This window comes from Chlorocebus sabaeus, chromosome 12 (assembly GCF_047675955.1).
Source record: "Chlorocebus sabaeus isolate Y175 chromosome 12, mChlSab1.0.hap1, whole genome shotgun sequence".
NCBI classification, from domain to species: domain Eukaryota; kingdom Metazoa; phylum Chordata; class Mammalia; order Primates; family Cercopithecidae; genus Chlorocebus; species Chlorocebus sabaeus.
In genome coordinates, this window is record NC_132915.1 from 58,017,753 (window position 1) to 58,045,688 (window position 27,936).

The window sequence follows — 27,936 nt, forward strand, 5'->3', positions numbered from 1 at the left end:
AAGACTGACCACTAGCCCAATTCCCTTTTACCAGGCTAATGTATAGTACACAGAATCCTCTGGGGATTAGTCAATCACCTGTGAGAAGATATTTCTTGGCAATATTACTCTACTGCTTTTCATTATATGTTATTTAAATTCAGAACACTCCTATCATAGGAATTCAGGCAATTAAAAATTTTCCACATGAGCCATTCCTTCTTCTGGCAGAATCCAGATTATTTAATAACACTGCGGAGGAAAAAACCTCCTAGAATTTCATTTTTCAGGAGAAATTAGATATTTGCTGATTTAGATTAAACTTGCACTGGCAAATAAACTGCCACAATGTCCCTAGCCATATACTCCACGGTATGGATGTCAGATCCTTTTCAGTAAGTTTTCAAAATGACTCTCAAATATGCAACAACATCATTTCAGATTAAATGACAGTTTTGAGCGCATGAAAACCCTAAACAGCATTTATCGGAGTTGGAGACACTAATATAAAAGAGTGAATAACTATAGCATGCTTAATTTGCAGTTCTTTTTCATTTCCCTACGGACAGCTCACTGTCTCTTTGTTGCTTAGGAGCTTGTTTTACAACACCACCATGAGCATTTCTGCCTCCATCTGGGCAGGTACAATCCATTTTGCCTGGTACTGAGTTACTCAATGCCTTCAGACAGTTTTGCATTGCAGGAAGAGATCAGATAGCCTGACTACTTTCTAATAAAGGTGTACTGTTATAATCTGGGGCTGTAATTTACATGTTTGTCCTTAACTACATCATGTTTTGTCAATTACCACATATTTCATGTGGTAAAGTAAAGAAAAATCTCTTTTCAGAGAGGCATGGTACAGCATAAAATTGCTTTACAACTTTTTGACTCCAAGAGGTTAGGCTGAGGAAACATAGGATTGGAATATAACTGTCGAGCAAATATAGTAGTTTTCAACGACTTCAAATGCAAAATGTATTTATGTTGAGGCAATACTTACAAATAAGGCAAATATAAAATCAAACAGTTGCTTTAAAAGGCAGTGGCGAGACTGGGTACGGTGGCTCTTGCCTGTAATCCCAGCACTTTGGGAGGCCGAGGCAGGTGGATCATGAGGTCAGGAGGTCAGGAGATCGAGATCAGCCTGGCCAACAAGCTGAAACCCCATTTCTACTAAAAATACAAAAATTAGCTGGGTGTGGTGGCATGCACCTGTAGTCCTAGCAACTAAGGAGGCTGAGGCAGAAGAATTGCTTGAACCCAGGAGGCGGAGGTTGTAGTGAGTCAAGATAGTGCCACTGCACTCCAGCCTGGGTGACAGAACGAGACTCTAAAAAGAAAAAAAAAAAAAAAAAAAAAAAAAAAAGGCAGTGGCAGGGGCGGGGGGGAACGTGGCAATATGACTAATTTTCATGAAGCAAGACTGCATCACATTCCACATATATTTGAGAACATTCACTCTTTTCTCCTGCAGGCTAGCAGTCTTTTTTCCTTTAATTTTTGATGTAGCAGAGTTTCCTGGCTTATTATTTTAACCTTCCTTTATCATAACTGGAATTCTTGCTCTATCCCTTGTCCATCTGATCCAGGACTGGAGTCACATTTCCATCCTAGAGTAATCCAGCTATCCACATCTTCCAGTCCATTGTCAGGAACCATAGCTACTATTTATTGAGAACCTACTCAACTTAAGACACTGTGCTAAGCATGTTTAGTACAACATCTTATATATACTCAGAGAAGTCCAATGACATAGGCACTTTTAAATCTTTACCTCTATTAAGAACTTCGTGAGTTCTAAAACGGTTTCCTCTGGGTTGTCTAACAAGTCCCTCAAAGGTAATTTTTCTCTAACTAAGCCTGTGCCTCCTCCTACATTATCATTGTCTAATTCAAGAACCTGGACTCATTCTAATCTCCTCCCCTTTCCTCCTACCCAACATCTAATTGCAAAGTTGTATCAATTTACCACCCAGATATTTCTCAAATTTATTAGTTACTCTCAATTTTTTCTGCTACTGCTTTAGTTTAGATCCTAATTACTATGTTTATATATAATTACAATATTCTACTGCCAATTTGCCTTTAGTTATCTCTTTTTATTATATTATTATTATTATTATTATTCAAATGGCGTCTCACTCTGTCACCCAGGCTGGAATGCAGTGGTGCAATTTGCACTTACTGCAACCTCCGCCTCCAGGGTTCAAGTGTGTCTTGTGTCTCAGCCTCCCAAGTAGCTGGGATTATAGACGTACACCACCATACCTGGCTAATTTTTGTATTTTTAGTATTGACAGGGTTTTGCCCTGTTGTTCAGGCTGGTCTCGAACTCCTGGCCTTATGTGATCCGCCCACCTCAGCCTCCCAAAGTGCTGTAATTACCGTCATGAGCCACCACGCCCAACCTACTTATCTCTTTTCACTCTATTTTCCATACTATTGTCTGAGGGATCTCCCTAAAACATAATTCTCAACATATCACCACCCTGCTTCACTGGGTTCCCCAAAAGCCTTAGTTTAAACCAAAACTCTTTTGCAAACTCTTTGAAAATATTCCCTTTAACCCTGAGTTTCTAGCCCCTTTGTCTGCCAATTGTAGAAGAACTCTTTACTAACCCAACCATAGCCATTTTCCAAACATATTTCTGGATGTTAACATTTTTTTTTTCTCCAAGCTTTCAGATTTTGATACAAAGGTAGCAGGAGAAGACAATATAGAACATATTACATGAGACAGAAATCTGATGGGAGTATAGGGTAGGTCTACTATTGGGCACCCAAGATTTTATAAGTGCGAAAGTTGTCAGAATCAAAATCCGGACAAACGGAGCCAGGGAAGGCCATGAAAAGAGAGTTCTCAAGCTTGTATGCTTGATAACAAAAAAGGATGCAGCAAAACCCACAAACTTGTCCAAAGACCATTGTGACCTTACACAAAAAATACTTCTACAAGGACATCTACCCAACAATTGACTGTCCAACTTTGGACTGGTATCACCCTTGTTATTGATCTTCGTAACCAAGGATAATTATTTCAAAACAATTGTGTAATCATTTTTTCTTGTAAAAACTTTTGGCTTTCTTTACCTCTTAAAATATGCATACAATTTATTATGGGAAGTGTATTCCCATTGCAATGATCTATTCCTAAAATAAACATATTTTCTTTTTTAGAGCTTCTCTGATATTTATGATGACATAAGGATGTGGGAATCTTCTGCGGAGGGACATAAGGTATAGGGGTGAGGACTGGTAGGAGTGTAGCACTTCTTCCTGGCCAGTGTAAAGACTGGGGGGGAAATGGATTCAGCTCTCTGAAAATGCCAACTCTTCTTAATACATAGTTGAACTTGAGTATTGAAATTTATTTATTTATTGTTGAATCTAATTTACCCACACATGACTTTAAACTCCTGTTACACTGCTTTATGCTGATCAACATGGCAATCTTTCAAGAGAACACTATCTTTCAGCAAAATAGAACTTAAAGGCAATCTGCCCAGATAGTGGCAGTCATTTGCAAATAGATGAGCTAATGAGTCTCTTAGAAAGAGCCTGAAAATGACTAATGTGAGCTAGGAGGATCCATCAGATAATGCCAACTTTTCTGAATCTCCTTTAATTGACTATGATTGACAAGTACATTAATAACTTTTATGCCAAAGGCTTGTGTCTTTTCCATTCTTTCACAAGCTGTAAACAATTTCATGCTGAGTATGATAAAAATGAAACTTTCTTGATTACAGAAAAGGAAATACTTTCAATCCCTAAAAAATTCAGGTATCTTTTATTCCAGATATTTCTATTTGGTATATCAATGTACAGTTTCACACATTTAAGAAATCTCCAATATCTTTGCTCTTTGCAGCAAAAAAGGGATAAAAAAGTTAAAACAATAAAACAATGAAAGTAAGATAATAAAGAGCTCCATTTATTTTGAATTCAGTTTTTAGTTTATAGCATGATATTTGTATGTCTTAATCTAAAATTGCTTCAGTTTCCTCAATTTTGTACAAAGGGTGATTCAATTTCAGATTAATTCAGATTGCTTTGGTAATACAGTCATTGTCTGCTGAATAAATCCATCATTATAACAATGCTGTCCATTTAAATTGCAATGCTCTGTTTTCTGATATCCTTAGGTTCGATGCTTGTTTGATTTTGCTAAAAAATTATACTATGGCTTTATAATAAATATCTTTAAAAGAAACCATGTCAAAATCCAAGAAAATGATATTCAGCAATACTGGTCTTTAGTTTTTGTTTTTAAAAATTGTTTTCAAGATTAATCACCAAAAAATACCAAAAAAAAAGGATATATATATTTGTAACCTACAAATTCCTGGGAGATATTTTCTGCAATTAACAATAAGAAAGAGACTAACAGTGTATATATAATATATTTTTAGATATCCTAACAGTCTTACAGTTATTAGGACAGTACATTCAACTGGAATAACAGCATGCCACATTTTCTTTAAAATTCTGACTAGTGATCTCAAATCTGGAAGTGTCGAACCATCCAATGTTAAAAAGGGATCTTGGTGCAATATCACATTTATGACCTATTTCTTTTTCTTATTCCATTTTGTGACTATCCTATAGTTAAGATACAGACAAAGAGATTGGGAGAGTAGAGAAGCAGCAACACAAAAGTTAAGGCAATGTAATGAATGTTGATGCATACAAAATCTAGAAATCTATTTTTTATAATTGCATAAAATCAGAATATTTAAATTCTAAACATTTTCATATACATAGTGATTGGGAGTCAAAATATGCTTGGTGGGGACTCTATTCATATTGCTTTAGAAATAAGCAACTGTATCTACATTGTTTAATAAATATATATGTTCTAGAGTCATAAGGGGATTAAATATAATGTTCTTTAAAATAAAAAAAAACCTGCAATATACTCAAATTCTTTAAGTGGCATTTCTCACTGTTAGCTAATCTGATTACTTTATAATTCATTTTGATAAAAATAAAATATTTGACCTAGTTAGAAGATACACTGCTAAAATAAAGCTCAATCTGAAATACACATACAAAAAAGCAATTTTTATATAATATAGAAGGAACAGCTAGATTTTGTTTTGTTAGAGAAACAAAAGAAAGAGTGATGCTCTAGTAGCTAATTAAAAGGTATTAAAATAGAGTCATATTAGAGAAAATGAGTATTTTATTCTACAAGATAGCAAAGGGGGGAAAAGCAAGGAACTCAACAGTAGTAAGATTAATACAATATTAAGATAGTAAGGGAAATTTATTTTGTGGGTCAATACCCTTAATTATTCACAAACAAATTTTCACAACCATTATCTATTATTAACTTCCATGTGCAAACTCAATGAAGTCATTAGGAGACTAATTTTTCACCATCTGAAAAGAATATTATTCAAGGAAATCTTATGATCATATCTTTTCTCTAAATTAACAGTCAGAACAGAAGCCTATATATAAAAAGTTGAAAGAAAAATACTTTGAAAAGGGTGTTGTGGTGTCTTGCGATTACAGTCCTGAGAAAAGTCAATGATGTCAGCAGGAACAGAAGGTCACCAAAAAATGGTAGTGGTGATGATAAAGATATTCCTGACTCAAACCTGACTCAAATGGATACAATGGTTTCCCTTAAATCATCTTATTTAAACCACGCAAATAACCATCTGAAGAGGGCAGCAAACATACTGTCATCACTTAATGGACAATGAAACTGAAGCCCAGAGAAGTTAAGCTCTTTGTGGAGAGTCACGTGCAACCTAACTACATTAGAATGACATTGAGTTCTCCACTGTTTGGAAAACCAATAATCATCCTGGTTGATCTGATTTTCTTAATTTGTAAAATTGTGTTAATAATTAGCGTTAAAAGTTATCAAGGGTATTAATGAAATAATGTATATATGGGGCTTAAAATATTATCTGATATATGGCAAACATTATTGCCATTATTATTATTATAAGTGGTCAGTGACATTTGAACACATTGTATTAGTCAGTTTGAGCTGGTATAACAATATATCACAGACTGGATGGCTTAAGCAAAAATTTATTTTCTTATAGTCCTGGAGGCTATAAGTCCAACATCAAGGGAACAGCGGGATTGGTTTCTAGTGAGGCCTCTCCTGGCTTGCAGATGACTGCTTTCTCGCTGTATCCTCACATGGCTTTTTATCTGTGTGCACGCACTTCTGGGGTCTCTTCTTGTAGGACACCAGCAGTATTGGATTAACAGTATTGGCTCTATTGATCTCATTTAATCTTAATTACCTTCTTAAAGACTCTGTCTCTAAATAAAGTCACACAGGGGTGCTAGACCTTCAACATACGGATTTGGGGACCATAAACTAACCTCTGGTCCCCCAAAATTCATGTTCTCTGGCATGCAAAATGCATTTACCCCATCTCAATAGTCTTAAAAGCTTTAACCCATCCCAGTATCAATGCCAAGATGCAAGTGTATCTAAATATCATCTATATCATGTATAGTAAGACTTGAGAGGCAGCATTCAAAATTTGTTTGTGAATAATTCTCCTGCTATGAACCTGCAAAACCCAAAAAGGTATGTGCTTCCAGAATAAAACAGTAGGACAGACACAGGAAAGACATTATTGTTCCAAAAGGGAGAAACTGGAATAAAGAAAGGGATGACAGATCTCAAGCAAGTCCAATATCTAGAAAGGCAAATTCCATTAGATCTTGTTTCCAGAGAATAATTCTCTTTGGCTTGATGCTCTGCTTTCCACTCCCAATAGGGTGGCAGCCTCACTTTCTAGGCCCATTGGTGAGAAGTCCCACCCACTCAGCCATGGGTGGTAGTTCTGCCCCTGAGGAAATGAGCAAGGGCAGCCTCATCCTCTGAAACCAGGGAGGTGGTCCTACCCCGAAACCAGGAAGGAGATAGCCTTGCACCCCTGCATCTGTGGGCTCTGGGCCTGCGGTGTCAGCAGGAGACCTGTTCGTCTCAGAATTGCTTTTTGGATCATTTTTCTTTTTTTAAAAAAAAAAAACTTTTATTTTAAGTTTAGAGGTACCAGGACAGGTTTGTTACATAGGTAACATGGGGGTTTGTTGTACAGATTTTTGCGTCACCCAGGTATTAATCCTAGGATCTACTGGTTATTTTTCCTGATCCACTCCCTCCTACCACCCTCCCCCCAAAAGATTTCAGTGTGTGTTGTTCTCCTTTACATACTTATGTTTTGTCATCATTTAGCTCCCATTTACAAGTGAGAACAGTTGGGACTTGGTTTTCTGTTCCTGTGTTAAAGGATAAGGCATATTTTGCAGCCAGAGAGCCAGATATCTCTTCTGTTCCATTCTATAGAATTTCCAAAGTCTGAAAGCCTTTCTTCATTTTGTCCCATCTTTGTTCCTTTTAGTCCAGTGGCAGGATCTCTGCTGGAGTCATCCACTTCTTATTCCTGACCTCTGCTAAGATGGCTAACTAAATTCATGGGTAACCTCTTTATGGAGTGACTGTCCAGCCACATTCTTGGTGTTCTCTACAGAACATGCTTTCTCATTTTTTAACAATATGCATTGGCTTAGAATTTTCCAAATATTTTAAGTTCTATTTCCTTTTTGCTTAACACTTCTTTCTTCAATTTATCTCTCTCCTTTTACATTTTACTTATGGGTATTATAGTATATACTACACAGAATCATGCACTCCATAAGGGCATTTCCATCAATGATGGACCACAATACAATGGTGGTCCCATAAGATTATAATGGAGCTAAACATTTCCTATCGCCTAGTGACATCATAACCGTCAACTTGGCACAATGCATCATCTTTTCTATGTTTAGATACACAAATACTTATCATTACATTACAACTGCATACAGCATTTGGTACAGTAACATGCTGTACAGGTTGGTAGCCTCGGAGCAATAGGCTATACCATACAGGTGTAGACTATGCCATGTAGGTTTGTGTAAATCTACTCTATGATGTTTGCACAATGATGAAATCATCTAACAATGGGTTTCTCAGAATGTATCCCTGTCTTTAAGTGATATATGATCACACTGTAACAAATATTATACTATGTCTCATATCTACGATTTTGTCCACTGTGTTTTCCTGGAATATGTAACGTTAAGAAATGAGAGCTCACACGCAGAAATTGAACTAACAAGTAGAAATTGTTCAACAGCAGGATAACATGCTCTGTCATATTTATGGAAGGGCAACTTATATTCCAATTTAATGAACTTTACTTTCTTTTACTACTTTTCTGCACTAATCTTATTTCTGCAACTTCTATCTGTGTAGCTCTATCCCTTTTATAGCTCCCTGAGAACACATATAGTGCAAGAACGATTGTGGAAGTGAATGAGGAGGAGTGCGTTATGTTCTGCAGTTAGAAGGCTACTTAAGACTCTAAGAGTGCTGACAACAGTGAAAAAGTGACAAAGAAGAAAGCCACTCCTCATCTGCTAGGACCTCCCTCAAAAACCTACCATTCCATCTACACCTGAGGTTGGAATCATTGCGCAATAACTGGCTTCCGCAGAACTCTACCTCCTGTTATAAAGCCTTTATTTTCCGGACACGCAAAATAACTTCCTATGTCTGTTTGTGCCACTTTCTTTCATACCCTTCCGCTGCCACACTTTTTCATATACTTGACCATGGGTTTAAAGCTACCCTAAAACTTTTTCTGCTGCCTAAAAATACTCATTCTTCCAGACCCAGATTAAATAGCATCTCCTGTATAGGATATTTCCCAATATCTCTGGAAGATGTGATCATTCCTTTCATACATTCACAGAACTATAACTATAATACTATAATTACTTATTGGTTTAAAGGTTTGCTTCTTACACTTAGATGCAAGATCTTGAGAGCAGAGGTGCTATCTGACTAACTTATCTATCTCCAAGGTAAACACAGTATCTGGAATATGGAAGATACATAATAAATGTGCATGGGATGAATGAAGGAATGACTGCAGTGCATTTCTATCCCACCTGTCTGAATTCCCTCTGAACCAAAAGGTGGTATTTACCTTTATTAAGACCTGTAGTCCTCTATTACCCACTCTAGATTAAAAAGTAGAACAAATCTTTAGAGAATTAAGTTCTCTTCATTACTGGGGTCCAGCATTGTCTGTGGCTATGTTTAATTTGTTAATACTTATGAAACTAATTAGCATTTTCATTCTGCATGAAAAGATCAATATAATTATAAAAATAATTAATTAAGCATTCTGTTACATTTTGTAATTTCCATATTGCCTTGCATCAGCCTCCAACTTTAGTCATCGTCTTCTCCTGAATACAATTATTAATTATTGCATTTCCCAAACCTTACATGTTGCTGGGCAGTGACAGGTTAGCTGTTCACCAAGCTTATATCTTTTCCTCTTAGATATGCAGGTAGGCTATGATTCCCTGTCTCTGTTGCTCTGTCAGGTGAGTTCTACTCAATGGAAAATGAGTAAAATTATGGTACCCCACTCCTCAGCCTGGTCTTCAAAAATGCCTATTTGTTCTCCTTATATCTTTTTCACTTCTACCAGCTTATAAAACTAATCAGGGTGATCTTGGAAGACACATTTTGAAAATAGCAAGCCCTCAGATGGAAGGAGCACTGCTCTTTGTATCTTTACTTAAATGCAAGTTGTCCATGTACCCCATATGTTTTTTTGTTTTTTTGTTTTTGTTTTTTTTTTACTTTAAATGACAAAGAACTGTAATTCTATTGTGTTTGAGCTATTATACACCTTGAGGTTTATTTGTTACAGAATCTAGTATTAGATTAACAAATATATTTGTTTTACTTTGGTTCATGTCAAGATAATACGCCTACAGTGGCTAATAAAATCAGTTATAACAATCACTAAAACTTTGTATATACACATATGTAAGAAATAGAAATGGAAAAGGTAGCTTTGTGAAACTCCAACTAGTGACTCCCATAACTATGAAGGATTGCTGACAGGACTTTTATTACTGCAGATTGCCCCTATTTAATAGGCAGCTCTCATGCAGCCTGTGCTCCTGCTGTTTGCAAAACTTACTTTGAATATACAACGCCAATTACAGAGACTGAACACATCAAGATTTTGACATATGTCTAGAGAGTTATGCAATTAATTTTATTTATGCACTTTCTGCTTTAAATGCCCCTGAAAAGAGAAAATTGACTGATATATCTTAAAAGGAACACTCATATTTATATTTTTGCCCCAACCACACTCTTTCTCTCCACGAAAAAAAGGAAGGAAAAAGAGAAAAGGAAGAAAGAAGGAAAGGAGGAAGAGAGAAATGAAGAAAGGAAGGAATCCAGCTGAAATAAAATAAGCAGACTCAATACTGGAGTTTTCAGCAAGGGCAATAGATGATAAAATTCTCTTGAATGTTCTATAGTCATTTATTAGCTACAGAAATCTACAGAAAAACTTAGAGACTATGACCAGTGCCAGAGAAGGCTGAGAGGCCTGACACTTCTCTTGAATTCTAGGACAGCAAAGCATTTATTAGTATCTAGATATGCATATTTAATTATGCTGCAATAACAATTTTACTGTCATTCCTCAAAGTTGAGAAGAAACAAACTATACCCTATTCCTTTCTCAGTGATCCTCTGATATAGCTTGGGGCAGCATATAATGATAGTACCACGAGTGTCTCCTTGGCATTTACATGCTAATGATACTGTGCAATTAAATTATATAATATTGTGTGATAAGCCCCTTTTGCACCTAGGCAAAAATGTATACATATTATAGTGCAATTGTTCTCACTTCTCAAGAGAGATCTATAAATCTTGAGATTTTGCCTTTTACATTAGAATAAATCCTCCACTCACTTATTCATGAATTTAATGAGTATGTTTTCAAAGCTATTATATGCATTGAATGACTGTTTTTACACTTCGATACCTTTTTAAAGTTGACATCAAAAACAAATTTTGGTGTGTATAATTTTAAAGAATATAATTTTGAGGTTACTATATATTTTATTTATGTTTAGGTATATGTTCCTTAAAATCTTTGGTATACAGATATTTTTATCTGTCATCTTATTTGAGGAAATCCAAAAGAAGATGAGGATGGATGGAGAAAAGCTTGATAAAGTGATGAACAACAGGAAGAAAAAGACAGTAGCATTGTTATAAGTTTAACACCTGAAAGAAATAAGGTACGTCCCCTTTATTTCTTCCTTAAGCTCCCTTGTTTTGCTCTCTTGGTACTGTCCCTATAGAAGTTTCATTTTATTCCTGACTCTTCCCTTTTTAAGCCTCACCAAGGTTTTTATCCCCCAGGACAGCATACCCTGGGAAGTAAGGACAAGAATGAGAACCATGTCTTTGTATTGTAAAGTGAAAGAGGAGCTATTGTGAAAGGAAAAGTAGAAAAGCAGAATTGGCAGACCATAATTGGAATACCATTTGGACTCTTTTAGGAAAGACTGTACAGAAAACCTGAAAATTTGGAAGTTGTTTCCTTGAAAACTCAATTTGTATATCATCTCCACCACCAAGTTATAAAGCTATATAAAACTATAACTTGGTGGTAGAGATGATATGTAACTGAGAAGCAAGTGCTCAGAAGTGAGGAGAGTAAGTGATGGGGATGCCAGGTGAGTGTACCAATATGTGAATGGCATTCGATTACAGAAATCACCAAAAACCCGAATAACTCTGAAGCCACAATGGCTGACTGCATGGTCCATTACATCAGAAGTACCTGGGTGTGAATCCCTGTCCCTTCTTTGCCACTAACTAGCTGTGACATTTTAGAAAATCTGTTGTATCTGTCTCAGTCTGTCTCCTTATCTTTCCAATTTCAGCTGAAGTACGATGCCCAGGAAACATTTTCTAATCTTTGCCATTCCTCTCCTTCCTGTGAAATTGAGCAATTTTCTTATTTGTTCCTTGTTCTTAGAATGAAGTTTTATGCTATTACTGTATATTTAAAAGGTTTTTTTTGAGAGGGTTTATGTTTTTGTTTTTGTATTTTTACATTTATCTTATTTGTCTTCCCTATGAGAGAATGAGCAACTGGGGGGCTATTTGCTATCTCCCTCTCCCTTGCCTAAAGTAATAGGTGACACAAAAGAAATGCTAAGTAAATGTTTGTTGAGTTGGTGACTAAAATGTGATCATTATATTTATCTAAGAGGCTTAAGGGAATTAAGTGAGATACTGTGTGTTGAACATTGAGTTGAAAGTGCAGCATGTATGCTTAGGAAGAGGAGATGCATTAAAGAAGTGACAGAGAGAATGATAAAATATGGCAATTGTAGTAAGCAGCCAGCTATGAGATATATTAAGGCATATAATAAGCTTGCATTCTGCTAGTCAGAAGATGCACAAACTGTAGTATTAAGGGATAAGGTAAAGATGCAATCTCAGGCTGTGTCCCAGAACGCTAGTATCATAGTCAAAACAGTCATTTTAGTAGGGGGCATTCTTTGTAGAATAATTGCCACTTAAAGACAACTGAAGACTCTATTATGGAGCAGGAGAACACTGCATCCATAAGACATCACGGCATTCTTTGACTACTATGGGAATTAAATATAGATCTAAAATCTTCTCCAAAATAAAGATCCAAGGAGGTATACTAAAGATGGGAAAAAAAATGTGTCTTGAATGCAAAATGAGGATAGATCAGGTGAGGGATTGAGTGAAGGGCAGGAGACAATGAAGAATATCTTGTAGATTATACAGGTTTGGATGTTGTTATCTTGGGAGAAACTTTAAGGCATCCATCCACTTATTGTTTTATTTGCATAGTCTGATGTGGTTTTTTAAAGTTTATGTTGAATGCTGTTAAGAAAGGCAAGGACTCTGAAGTTCGTCTCAGGGTTTATTATTCCTGTTGTCTTTTATTTGCAGTCTTCACATTGCACATGCATGAAAGGTAAGTGCTGTAGCAAAATGAATTGGAAAAAAGGAACAAATGTATGCATTGCTCTGTAATGGATGGACAAAAAGGATAACAGAGCTGGTGACGGATCAGTGGAGAAAGTGGTGAGGAGAATAGTATAAAGAGTAAGATGTGCGAGATGAGATGCTTCTATATGGTACATGTATAATATCTAGGCAACCACAGTGGCATTCTTTGTTTAAGGGCCCAGTGAATCTTGTCGAGCTAAGATTAACTTCCTAAAGGAGCCATAGTGTGCTAAACATTCACAAGTAACACATTCACGGAAGAATGCGTGACTTCATTAGGACATATATTCTGCCCTGTATAGTGGCTTAATAGCAATAGCTAAACAAGTAGAGCTTATTCATCTTTCACATAACATTCAGCACAGAAGGAGTCCTGGACTGTTTTGCTCTATAAATTAAGGCAGTAAGCTAGCCCCTTTCTATGTTGTTATTCTACCACATATAGACAGTTATCTTTGTCTGTGTGATACAGACTGGCTCACCAGGACATCTCATTCTGTATCTGATTTCCAAGTTAGTCAAGGAAGAAGGAGAAACAGACATTCAGACCCTTGAAGGATATCACCTAGTAATGGTATATATTGTTTTAGGTAACATCACATTGGCCAGAACTTAGACACAAAGCCACACCTAGATACAAAGGAGGTTGGACATATCTCTATTTCTGTCTGTCTGTCTGTCTGTCTATCTATCTATCTATCTATAATGCTTGTTTGTTTGTTTGTTTGTTTTAGACAAAGTCTCGCTTTTGTCCCCCAGGCTGGAGTGTGATGTCATGATCTCGGCTCACTGCAACCTCCACCTTGCTGGTTTAAGCAATTTCCCTGCCTCAGTCTCCCGTGTAGCTGGGATTACACGCACCTGCCACCACGCCCAGCTAATTTTTGTATTTTTAGTAGAGACAGGGTTTCACCATGTTGGCCAGGCTGGTCTAGAACTCCTGACCTCAGGTGATCTGCCCACCTCGACCTCCCAAAGTGCTGGGATTATAGGCATGAGCCACCTCGCCCGGCCGCTTTTGTTTTTAGAAGAGATAATTGACTAGCTACTGAGCGAGGCTTAATCACAGATAATTGATTTAAATGAAAGATGACATACAAATAATTGGTGAAAGTTAATAAGCACACTGGTAAAAAACAAGAATGTGCAGAAGATGCCTGAAACATTTTTTTTCAGAAGATATTTTCCTGAGAAGTTTTACGGAGCACATGAAACAGGCCTATTCTGCTGATGCTTTTCAAAGTCTAACTCATTAGGTGAAGATGAATTAAGTGTTTAGCAGTTTAAACAAAATAAATATAGGCTGGTTGTTCCAATACGTGCTTATACTGGTGGCTGCCATAAAAACAAAACCTTTCATGATTAGAAAATTGAATTACCCTAGGATAAGGAAACAGGTGTACCAGTTGCATGCTGTCTTGGTACCAAGATTGGCCCTATTGTTTTCTAACCTTATAACTTAACAAGCCAGTATTTTCTATAAATGTATTTGTATTAATCTGTAAAATGAGGATACAAAATACTAAACAGAACTAGAATGAGGATTTGATAATATATATACGAAAGCAACTGGTTATTAAATGGTTTCAATAAACATTAGTAAAATCAGAAACCCTATTATTAACTTGACCAGCGTGTTTTATTTTTACGTAGTTGTTCCATCAACTTTTCATAAGTACGTGGAATCAAATTCTGTACAGAGTTACTCTATTGCCTAATAAGTGTAGAGAACTATTATTAAACCTTGTCTTATTCTTAGCTATCTCTCTTAACAGTTACATAATAAAATTGTTCAATTCTATCTCCAACAATAAAACTTCCAAATAGACTGTAAAATTTTAATCTTCAAGATGAAAAAATGGCAGTTAGTGGGGTATACCAGAATTGCTCTGGTTCTGAATAATCATGTTTAAAATGTAAATTCTTAGGACTCAACCTATCTTACTGAAGCAGAATCCCCCAAATAGCATCTGCTACCCTCTGTATTTAATATGTTTTCCAGGTGGTTGTAAACAGCTTAAATCTTGAGAACTGTTGGCCTAGAGAAGCAAATGTTAAAAAGTCTTGTGATAAAGGAACATTGTCATACAGGTGGTATGAACAAACCTAAGGTAAAGATCTATTGCTTCTGGCATGGTAATAAATGAATAAAATGCTTATTTTCCTGGTTAGATACTTCTGATCAAGATGAGGCTTCCTTTCACCTCCTCTCCACCAACCTCGTGAGTCACACCAATCTTCTGAACCAATTTTGTCCTTATTCTGGAATATTCTAAGAAGTTCCTCATAAATATGTGGGGGACTTACATGTAATCAAACCTATTTGTAGATCTAGATATATAGCTAATATGAAAGAGCGCCAGCAATGTTCTAAGCAGTAGGTGATTTACAGATATGCTTTGTAATCTTTAAAATGTAAGCAATCTGACTGTTAAGAATCTCATATTATAATGAGAATTCTGAGGCTAAAAGATGTTTAGTAACTTGATCACTATCTCAAAGTAGGTAAGACAGAAGCAAATATAGGGTTATTACAGAGAAAAAGCAGAAAGAATTGTGTCCCTACACAGAGAGAATTATATTTTTAAAAAACTTTTAAAAATCAATCCAAAGCTGGGCATCAAGTGGGAATTTGGAAATGTTTGGTTAGGAGCTTCTGTAAATTTTTTTTAAGATGCTTGAATTGAAAAGTAATACAGCATAGGAGTGACATAGACATTTATGCAGGTGTTCTCAGAATGGAAATAATAAAAAATAGCTTTAGTAAAGAATTGCCCAGATTCCTTTCCCATGGTGCTCTGGAAGAAGTCTTTCCTTATTGATGTTGGAGAGTCTAGTCTAATATCTTCCAGGCATTCACTAATTTTATAGGCTTTTTCCTATAAAAAAGTGAAACCACACATTGAAACCTGGAGATAATTGAAGACTGCTCCTCTGAATCTCAAACTGAGAGTTGGCTTTCCTTTCCCCCCATTTTATAACATAGAAAGTAAAAATGTAATCTTCAGCAACAGACATGGTATCTGCTCCCACAGAAATGGTGCTGTTACTAATTCAGAGGCAAGACTACAGGCATGACTACACAGAGAGAATGCTTTACACACTTCCAAGGCATCACTGTTGAATAACCTAAGCAAATCTTACTCACAGAGACAGAGGACATATGTGGTTCATGATCACCAGGATAGACTTGTTTGAACTTTTTCAGGTAGGCTACCTAAAACAACTAATTCTAATGGTACTGCTGAGTCCCAGGAACAAAAGAACCTGTGTTCTGTCATTTACAAACTAATATCCCAAATGCATACTGGAATTCTGAAGGTTTCAACCAGAAATCTGAAATTTCCTCAAACAAATATCTTCTATGTAAAAAAAAAAAAAAAAAATGCATATTTGAGCTTAAATTTCCATTATGCTGAATGGAATGTTTCAGATAAACATTTCTTTAATTACAAATCCTCATAGATAGTGCTATAACAAAATAGTGGCTTATATTTTAAATATTCATCCAAGGAGGCAGCATGACAGTGATAGAGTAGATTTTGCAGTCAAATCACTCTTGAGCCATTTGCTAGTTTAATGAATTTGGATGAGGTTTTAATTTCTCTGAACTTCTGTTTCCACATCTTTACTCTGTGGATAATACCACCTACCTCTTAAGGCTGTTATGGTAACTTATTGACTAATATAATGTACATACACATAGTGAGAAGTTAAGAACAAATTTGAGTCTGCTATTGTGCCCTACTCCACTTCAGGAGCCAGAAAATAATCACTGCAAAATAATAAAGACTTTTTGTTGAATCTCAGACTTGTAGACTGGGTTACAAAATTCTGTATTTTTTATTTCATTATCTGCTCATAAGAAGAAAACCCATACATACACACATACACGCATGTCTGTATATTTATATATAATATGCATATTATATATAAATTTCTTTTATATATAATATATATATATATATATAATATGTATATATAGTATGAAATTCTCATTCCATTCTTAAAGGGTCAACATATTAAGAATAACTTTCTCTTACCACAACATGAAGCAATTTCAACATGGATGCTCCAACTTCATTTGGGATACCTCACATATAAGGATCCTATATCTTGAAACCATCTCCAGTGGATTTCCTAGACGAAATGAAACAGAAACTCTTAGGAACATGGAAAATAAAAACCCAGCTTCTTTCAGTAGTGCTCATCTAAAATTCCACATCTTACTCCATCTTGCTGGTTTTGCCCTAACTATTTAAAAAAATGTGTACTTCCAATCCAATTTGATGTACTTAATGACACTACTGCTTGCATTTTCAGGTAATGCATTTTATTATATGTGTTTTCATAAATCAATGAGTATTCTTAAATATATGTTAAAAATCAACTAAATATCAGAAATAGCATATAGATGATGAGAAAAAGGAGGAAAGCAATCAAGTTATAATGTGTTAGAGAAAGAAAAGTCATTTGAATATACAGCTTTTCTCTTTTTAAGATGCTTATGGATGTCTAAAAGTTGAATGAATAAGAACCATAATATTGAAACACATTTATCTATTTCCATTCATCACATTAGTATAAAATATATTACTCTGTACCTATATATTCTAGCAATGATAATTTTGCAAGCTAAATCCTCATTTATAAATTTGCCAGGTATTTTACTCTGTTGCCAAATTTGAGCAATTTTCTGACAATATTCTTAGAAGACACACACACACACATACATATATGTACATGAACATACACACACCACTTAAAAGTCAAATTTGTTGCAGGAAATTATACTGCAATCACATAAACTACAATGAAATCACATTTATTCGTCAGCCTAGGTCTATACCCCTTAATAGCTGTTTTGGTTTCATTACAATAGAATCTTCTATAAAATAATGAAATAAATCTTGGTTATGCAAATCGCAGTATTGAAAATACTGAAACCTGATTGTGTAAAACATCTCAAGCTCAAGGAGACATGTCATAGTCGTCAATTTAAAAATAGTCACCTTAAAATAAATTCTGTTGCTTCACTCTCTTAGTGCCTTCCTGGATTTCTATTTTTACAAATATAGTAATTACAACGGTACTAGATGGCACAAGTGGATCTCTCGTCCTAAAAGTTAGATATTCGAAAGAGTCCACTGGGCCCATTAAATAATATTGACATCTCAATTCCTCTTATCGGTTCACTTCAGGTACAGACTGAACAATGAAAGTTGCTTCTATTTCCCCTTCAATAGAAGCTGAGTAAGAAATGTGTTTTTTTAAGTTATTGTCTCTTAGCCCCAAACCTAAAGCAGTGTTTAGAGGGAAATTTATAGCATTAAATGCCCACAAGAGAAAGTGGGAAATATCTAAAATCGACACCCTAATATCACAATTAAAAGAACTAGAGAAGCAAGAGCAAACTAATTCAAAAGCTAGCAGAAGACAAGAAATAACTAAGAGCAGACAAGAACTGAAGGAGATAGAGACATGAAAAACCCCTCAAAAATCAATAAATCCAGGAGCTGGGTTTTTTAAAAGATTAACGAAATAGACCACTAGCCAGACAAATAAAGAAGAAAAGAGAGCAAAATCAAATAGACACAATAAAAAATAATAAAGGGGATATCACCACTGATCCCACAGAGATACAAACTACCATCAGAGAATACTATAAACACCTCTACACAAATAAAGTAGAAAATCTAGAAGAAACGGATAAATTCCTGAACACATACACCCTCCCAAGACTAAACCAGGAAGAAGTTGAATCCCTGAATAGATCAATAACAAGTTCTGAAATTGAGATAATAATTAACAGCCTACTAATCAAAAAACGCCCAGGACCAGATGGATTCACAGCCAAATTCTATCAGAGGTACAAAGAGGAGCTGGTATCATTCCTTCTGAAACTATTCCAAGCAATAGAAAAAGAGGGACTCCTCCCTAACTCATTTTATGAGGCCAGTATCATCTGGATACCAAAACCTGGCAGAGACGCAACCAGAAAAAAGAACATTTCAGGCCAATATCCCTGATGAACATTGATGCGAAAATCCTCAATAAAATACTGGCAAACTGAATCCAGCAGCACATTGAAAAGTTTATCCACCACGAACAAGTCGGCTTCATCCCTGGATGCAAGGCTGGTTCAATATATGTAAATCAATAAACATAATCCATCACATAAACCAATGACAAAAAGCACATGATTATCTCAATAGATGCAGAAAAAACCTTCGATAAAATTCAACACCCCTTCATGCTAAGAACGCTCAATAAACCAGGTATTGATGGAACGTATCTCAAAACAATAAGAGCTATTTGTGACAAACCCACAGCCAATATCATACTGAATGGGCAAAAACTGGAAGCATTCCCTTTGAAAACCAGCACAAGACAAGGATGCCCTCTGTCACCACTCCTATTCAACATAATATTGGAAGTTCTGGCCAGGGCAATCAGGCAAGAGAAGGAAATAAAAGGCATTCAAATAGGAAGAGAGGAAGTCAAATTGTCTCTGTTTGCAGATGACATGATTGTATATTTAGAAAATCCCATCGTCTCAGCCCCAAATCTCCTTAAGCTGATAAGCAATTTCAGCAAAGTCTCAGGATAGAAAATCAATGTGCAAAAGTCACAAGCATTCCTATACACCAATAACAGACAGAAAGCCAAATCATGAGTGAACTCCCATTCAAAATTGCTACAAAGAAAATAAAATACAGGGATGTGAAGGACCTCTTCAAGGGGAACTACAAACCATTGCTCAAGGAAATAAGAGAGGACACAAACAAATAGAAAAATATTCCATGTTAACAGATAGGAAGAATCAATTCGTGAAAATGGTCATACTGCCCATAGTAATTTATAGATTCATGCTATCCCCATCAAGCTACCATTGACTTTCTTCACAGACAAAACTACTTTAACTTTCATATAGAACCAAAAAAGTGTTCATATATGCAAGACAGTCCTAAGCAAAAAGAACAAAGTTGGAGGCATCATGCTACCTGACTTCAAACTACGCTACAAGGCTCCAGTAACCAAAACAGCATGGTATTGGTACCAAAACAGATACATAGACCAATGGAACATGACAGAGACCTCAGAAACAACGCCACACATCTACGACCAGCTGATCTTTGACAAACCTGACACAAACAAGCAATGGAGAAGGATTCCCTATTTAATAAATGGTGTCGGGAAAATTGGCTAGCCATATGCAGAAAACTGAAGCTGGACCCCATCCTTACACCTTATACAAAAATTAACCCTAGATGGATTAAAGACTTAAACATAAGACCTAAAACTAAACCTATATTTCTATATTCTGCTTTGAGATTTTGGGTTTAGGACTCTGCACACCACTTTCCTTTGCCAGCTGGCTTCCTTAGATTCTGCATTGGGGGTTGGGAGGGCGTTGGAGACAGGCTGTGGAGGTGAAGAAAGGGAGAAAGGGGCTTATTTTTTCCTGTTATCTTGCTGTCAGCATTGTTTAGCAATCATCCTGCACCCTGTCAGTGGCAGTCATTTCTGCCTACAGATTTTTCAAATTCTCCCAGAACCAGCTTATTCTGACCTGACAGAGGTGCCATCCCCAGGTGGCTTGTATCCTGTCCTAAGAGTTCTTGAGTTTGAGTTCCCGAGGCCTCTTCTATGAGCTCCTGAGATGCCAACACTGGCTGCATAGCAACACTTCTGAGAAGTGTGATACAGAGATCTACAAAGTTCCTTTTCCAAGCTCCCAGTGCCCCAGCTTTTCATTTTGTTCCCCAAGCCCTGAGGGTGGAGATGCTTCCTGAGACTACTCTCTGTATAATCTCAGGGACCTCTTTTTCCTCTTCCAGCTCTCCAACAAATGTTTAATCCATCCTTTATATTAAAATTTCCTTGTTAAAATAACAAGTATGGGGTAAAGGATATGAACAGACACTTATCAAAAGAAGACATTTACACGGCCAAACACATGGAAAAATGCTCAACATCACGATCATTACAGAAATGCAAATCAAAACCACAATGAGATACCATCTCACACCAGTCAGAATGGTGATTATTATAAAGGGTCTCTGATATTAGTTCTCAAACACATTTGTCAGAGAAGTGTGTGGATGGAGACCCATCCACCCACACACTTACGGGGCATAGAGACCCACACAGTAGGTAACAGTAGAGATAGACACACAGTGGCCACTTGGTACAGGAAAGAAACAAAGATGGTAGGAGAACCAAAGCCTCATCAACCCTTACTCTTCAAGAGTTAAAATCATGGGCTCAATATCTATCCATCTAAATATTTTAACGGTTAAGGGTATGTGTTTTGTCAACACAAAGACAAGTGCTCAAATTTCAACCTCACTACTTTCTAGTTGTTCTAGTTCTTAGTTTTTTCATCTATAAAATGGATCTAATGACACTGTGATATACAGCTTTCAAAATGGCTGCAATAATTCCTGCCATCTCTGTACATACTCTCTTTGCAATGAAATTTTTCCATTTTCATCTTTCAAAGCTAAAATTTATCCATTCTCTTAAATCTAAGCTTGTCTAGTGACTTGCTTGGCCACTAAAATGTAGAGGAATGTGACTTATGAGCCTAGAACCTGCGAGGACTTGCATCTTCTCCTCTTGCCCTCCTAGAACTCTTCTGCCACCACAGGAGAAAATCACATTGGCCTGTTCAAGACCTATGGCCCCCTGATAGGTAGCACCAACTGTCAGACATAGAAGTACCCACGTTAGACCATCCAGATTCAGTGGAGCTGCCAGATGACTGTAACTGCATGAATGTTCCAGGAGAGATAAGTAAAAGTGCCACCAAGCTGAGCCTCAGATCAAAGTGCATGCCCACAGAATTAAAAGCAAATAAAATAATACTTGTTTTAAGTCATTAAGTTTTGAGGTGGTTTGTTATGCAGTGATAAGTTACCCATTACTGATTCAAATCACTACCTTCATAGTATTCTTTTAAGGATTAAAATAAAAGATGTATGTAAAATGTATGCACAATGTCTGGTATTGGCACAGAATAACTCTCCAAATATTTACTGGGTATAGAAATGACATTCCCAGCGTCATCATGGGATAAACAATGACTGGCCATAATGAATACTAATGAGGAATGTACTCACTCTACAAGAGTTAAATATTGGGGTACATATGTTTGATCTGAGACTACTGGTTCAAAGTAAAAGAGAGGCATGACTGAATTGAACATTTATCATTCATACTGAGATTCTTTGAAATTCTTTGAGTATCATTACTACTCAGATATTTTTCTGGGAACTTGAGTTAAGGTAAATGGGTATGAGGAGATAGAAAGTTGTCTTAAATCAGTGCTTAAACGTTTAGGAATCGGGGTCTATATATACTCTTTAAAATGAAGAGTATTCATTTATGTATATAAATTTTCATTTATCAGATTAGAAATGAAAGCTGAGAAAAACTTTTAACAATTGTCATTAGTTATCAGTTAATTATTATGACAACAATAATTTAAAAATAAAAATAAACCCATAAAACAGTAACATAAATGACATGTTTTTATGAAAGATAATTATATTTTCTAAAACAAAAAATTAGGGAGTAGAGTGAGACTATTCTATATTTTTGTAAATTTCCTTAAAATCTGACTTAATAGAAAATAGCCTTATTCAATCTTCATTCAACCTGTATGATATTATTTTTGGTGGAAACCTATGAAGAAAATCTACTCTGATATAGACATGTATTTTTGGAAAAAAGAAAGAGATTTTTACTGCTTTTAAACTTATTGTAGAATACGTCTTTGATAGCATAGCAACATTTTATGCGAAGTCGTTTCTAAAAGATCAGTTACAATATAAAATCTAAAACCACATCAAATAACTTTTCATATTATTATATTAAAATTCACTGGCTATCTCTTAATGTGAATGGATCTTTATGACCGCTTGGTCATCATACATTGGTGACTTAGAAAATATTGGTTCACTAAATTATGCATAATCAAATTATTAACATACAGAAAATAATAAAAAGTATTCCTGTTAAAATTACAGCTAATCTTATCAGAATGATTTTAAAGTATTGGGAAGTGTTACACCTATGGTGGCACAAATAATTTTCAAAATTTTAACCTTTACTTCAAAGCTGAAATTTGATCACTGGCAACAAATACAAATACAAAACAGTTACTTTCCTTGAAGTTACAAGATCAATTTGTTTATTTTTGAGAAATATATGCCAAATACCTTAAGCCTCAATAGCTTTAATTTGACTATTAGTTACATTTTTATGTTAAAATGATGTTAAATGAAAAAGTAGCTAGTTCAGTGTGCAACTCAATTACAAAAGTGTTTTTTTGTTCAAGAAAACATCATACTTCAGTTTGTAGCAAAATTGCTTTACGCATACTTCACATTTCATCACAAAGGATATTAAGATGGTGTTTATTCAGAGAACAAGTTATAAAAAATAATGCATACTACTTCATAAAGGACATTGTTAAGTGACCTGCCTTTTTGTTTTTTTTGCTTGGTTACTTTAAGGAAATGACGGTGGAAAATACAGTGACTGCTACTAACAGTCTGGTGTTGCCATATTGAATTATGCTAAGATTCTGGAAATTTTATCTACCATTGCCTTTGCACCATCATGGAAATTGTTAACACAATGATGAAACAAGTAATACCTTAGTCTTATCTTAAAAATAGTTTTCACCTAGCACATGGCTCAAAAGGATCTTGGGAACTCCCATGGTACAACGACAAGAATTTTGAGAATGACTAGCAAATATTGACTTAAAAACAAAAACTGAAGTGTTTCTAGGAACTTGAGTATAAACAATCCTCTTTCAGGCCAGAGTGGAGATACCACTTTCTACCTCCAGTAACATCACTGTGGTGAGTTATACAGGATTTAGATTAAGATTTAAAATAACTAAGGCTTGACCAAGGGAAATTGCCTTGCTCATAATGGCTTACCCATACCCGGGACTCTAATGACTCATACACAACCAATGTCGAAAACTGAATCAACTGAGGGAATTGGCAAAAGAGGGACAAAGATAGAGAAAGAAAGTGAGAAGGACACAGAAGACCCATGAAGTTATAGACAAAAAGAAATCAATAAATATAGGGAGAGAAGGAGGAAACTGTGAAAGGAGGGAGACAAAAACAGAAACAGTCATGGAGTCAAAATGAGAGAGAGAGAAAGAATGTCTTGAGGACACAAAAGCCAATAGAGATAGACAGGCAAAGAGAAACAGAGTCAGATAGAAGGAGACAGAGATTAAGAATATACTATCATATCAGATTGTCAATGAAAGGGAAGGGAAAAATCTTTACTTTGACATACTTTTCAAGTAGTCACAGATTTTCTCTCTTTTCTGTGAGGCTAGTTTACTATAGATGCATGGGAGTGTCTGCTTGCATGTGGATTAGGAAGATTGTTGCCTTTTCCTTCTGCCATGACCTGAAAGCCACACTGACTGTTGATGGAGGTAGTAAGGGATGTCCTGCAGTAGAAGACGACAGACCTAGGAATCTGCAGCATAAAAGAGGGGTCTTGGTGCATGAGAATGAGATCTGGCACTGGCATCTTCCAGGTTGACATAATTGCCAGGCTGAATGAGAGATGTAGTGTAAATGCTTTACTTTGTCACTTACACAATCTCGCTGGTAAAGGCCTAAAGAAACTGAATCTTCAGGAGAACAAAACATATAATTTTCCCTTTAACCACAATAGGGAATTGCCACTGGTCCTCTCTACCAAACATTAGGCATGTTCAGATTCTTAAATGGAGACACAGTAAGGAACCACTTTGGATGTATGTATATAGAGAGAGATAAGGTCTTGCTATGTTCCCTAGGCTGGTCTCAAACTCCTGGCCACAAGCAATCCTCACACCTTGGCATTGGGATTACAGGCATGAACGACCATGCCCAGTCCCAGCTCACATTTGAAAACAAGATTACAAACAAGTAATTCCTAAATATTGGGAAATATTATTGGGAAACACACAGAAAGACAGAATGCTATATTCATTGTAAGTAAACGGCAACAGGTTAAAAAAAATAAGTGACCGTGTCATTACAGTCTGTTCCTATTAGTGTTCACATTGTCTGAAAGGAAGAGTGGGGAGTGGTCAATAAGATTAGGTTTCATATCAGTCCATGGCATGAAAATGGGAATTCTGGGCTGCTATTCACCACTATGAAGACAAAGGCAATTTGGTATCAAGTGTCTCTAGGGACAGGAAAAGCTGTATGAAGCTGTATGTAACATTAGGTGGAGAGGGGAAAAAACATGAGCAGGGAGAATGAAAGAACTACCAGCTCCAGCTGTTGTGATGCCAAACAGGAAGACGAGCTCTCCTTGTGCTCTTGCCAATTCAGGTTAATGTTTAACAACTTAAAACTGTACTCTGATTTTTATTAAAGTGACACGTTTTTGTCTTGAAGTGGCACCGTTCCTTTATCTGTAAAGTGAAGTGCTGGAATCACACTGGTATTTCCCAAACCATTCCGTATAATGCTTGTGCACTAGAAGATGCTAACATAATCAAGTTTGACAAATATTTATTTCCTTCCTTCCTTCCTTCCTTCTTCCTTCCTTCCTCCCTTCTTCCCTCCCTCCCTCCTTCCCTCCCCTCCCCTTCCTTTCTCCTTTTCTTGCCTTTCTTCCTCTCCTTTCCTTATCATTCCCTCACAATCTACTTAACATAATAAACATTCTAAGACTACCACAATGAAAGATAATATTTAACAAACTGATTTAAACACAGAATTTCTTTCTCTTTTTTCATATTGCCATCTCTTGGGATGATAACATTACTCTGGGAAACACTTTCTGAAATGCTAAACTTGATACTTGCTAAAAACCCTTATGAATGCAGGATTCTACAATTCTAAGTAGGACTAAGTGGGAGCACAGGAAATTGTCCCCTAAATTAGTTCTATTTGCCTCTGTAACCCAAGTGTCTTGACTCAGCATATTCAGAAGCCTGGCAGTTGAGGGCCATGGAGAATAGCCTATTATTTAGCCTCTTTGGATAACGTCAAATTGCACTAAGACACTGCATGTGAAGCATACCCTGGGAGGTGCTATTATCTTACCACCACTTAATTTTTAGGTCAATGAGCACAAGAGGAGATTTCCTTTTGGAAAAATCAGGAAATTAATTTAGGATTGCAGGAATTACATACAATTCCCCATGCAATGCAATGTCAAATTTCAAAAAGTACAAAGGGATGCACATGAAATTTCACAGAATTAGGAGGCTTTACATTGAAGGAGAAATAGAATGAAAATGATCTGACTGAAGTAAGCATTAATGTTTTATTTTATGGCTATGTTCCTCCTTTTAGTTCAGCATTCCCTAGATTCTCTTAAACTTTTATGATTTTTGTTTGATTATCATCTACCTCTTACAGGTGAGGCTTCACAATTCCAGGTGGCAGTAATAAAGTCCATACTTATGGATGTCTCAATATCTCCAATCTGTGGAATATAAATTTTGAATATATACAAGTTGAATGGCTTCCATTTTCAGGATATGATATATCTGTTCATGTTTTTGTTGTTTTGATTGTTTATATCACTTTATGTGACAATATCTAGACCATCATAAAAGAGGTTTGGGAAAATAAAATCCACCTAAAGATTTTAACATTTAGTGGAAAAATGCATTCATAGATCACTTTTCCCTAGAATTTCCACTTACCAGTAAAATAAAGACGATAAGAATAATTTATTAAGCACTTTTTATATTCTTGGCAATGCACTAAATTCTTTACCTATAGCATCTGAATGCTTATAATAACCCTGAGGTTGGTGCTGTTATCATGTCCATTTTATACTGAAACTCAAAGTAGTTACATAAACTTTTTCAAAGTCACACTGCTTTTAATGGCAAATCTTGTCATCAGATCTAGGTTTGTCTGATTCCAAGGTCTAAATTATTAATGACACTCCTTCATTGCTAATTGTTTCTTTATTCAATGCAATCATAGTAGCCAACAGATGACCATCCACTAAGGTTCATGTCATAGACTGTCTGAATATTCTTCATGGTTAACTGGATGAGTCTAACCTTGGAGTGGATTCTGGGAGCTACAGCTGTATTTAAGCATTGTAATGATATTGACCTCAGTGGGTAGAATGTGAAGCTGAGGAAAAGCCAGAGACAATGTCTCATGGTGACCCTGTAATGATGAATCAAACTAATCATTAACAAAATATTTAATAAGAATATCTAGGCAAAAAGACAACACATGAATTCAGACAATAGGAGCAAAGGGTAATATAATAACAGCAAAGCAAGTTTGAAATCGCAGCAGAGGTAGACTAAAAAGATTCCCTGAGGTACTGAAAAAAGGGCTGCTGACACTTTTTTAGAGTGCCCACAGCCTCTCCAGTGTAAGGAGAATGTTTTTAAACCTACCAAGTTGTATCTGACAGGATATACAGCCCTCCAGGAATTGGTATCTCCCCTCGTTTACCGTACAATGAGCCCCCTTATCATATTATGCACCTATACTTTACTTCTTAGGCAAGTTAAACTGCTGTGAGGTACACTGCAAATGGTAAGAAAGGAGAGAAGAGGAGAAAAAAGGGGAGATGGGGAGAAGAAGGGAAGGGAGGGGGGAGAGGGAGAGAGGAGTGCTGAGTTGTTGAGAAAGAGTGAGAGACTGAGAGAAAGAGAGGTTGGCCATGGCCATGATATCCAAGGAAGGAGCCTCAATCAAAGATGATGCCAAGACCTCAGAGACTCAGCTCTTAATAACCACTAATAAGACGATGAGCTCAAAACTAACAACATGCAAAAGGAAAGAGCAGGGACTGGTACATGGGACAATGTTCAACAGGATCACTCAGATAACTTCGTGGTAGAACTTGGTGGAACACAATCATTGGAGAAATCTGTCTTGTGGAATCTCCTCAAGTCGCCAAGGTCTGCTGAGTTGGTTTGTTGTACAGGTTTTGAAATCACTGGATTGGAAATGAGAAATAAACCTATGAGACTGAGGGGTAGTGATGGAAGAAAACAGAGAAATAGT

At 36.1% G+C, this 27,936-nt stretch overlaps 1 long non-coding RNA gene across 1 annotated transcript in view; it reads right to left on the reverse strand.

Moving 5' to 3' along the window:
- LOC140712956 (uncharacterized) overlaps positions 1-27,936 on the reverse strand; it is a 541,357-nt gene that overhangs the window by 258,430 nt on the left and 254,991 nt on the right. The window contains exon 2 of the long non-coding RNA XR_012094821.1: positions 16,945-17,041. This is a non-coding gene — a long non-coding RNA (uncharacterized lncRNA). The remainder of the gene's footprint in view (positions 1-16,944; positions 17,042-27,936) is intronic.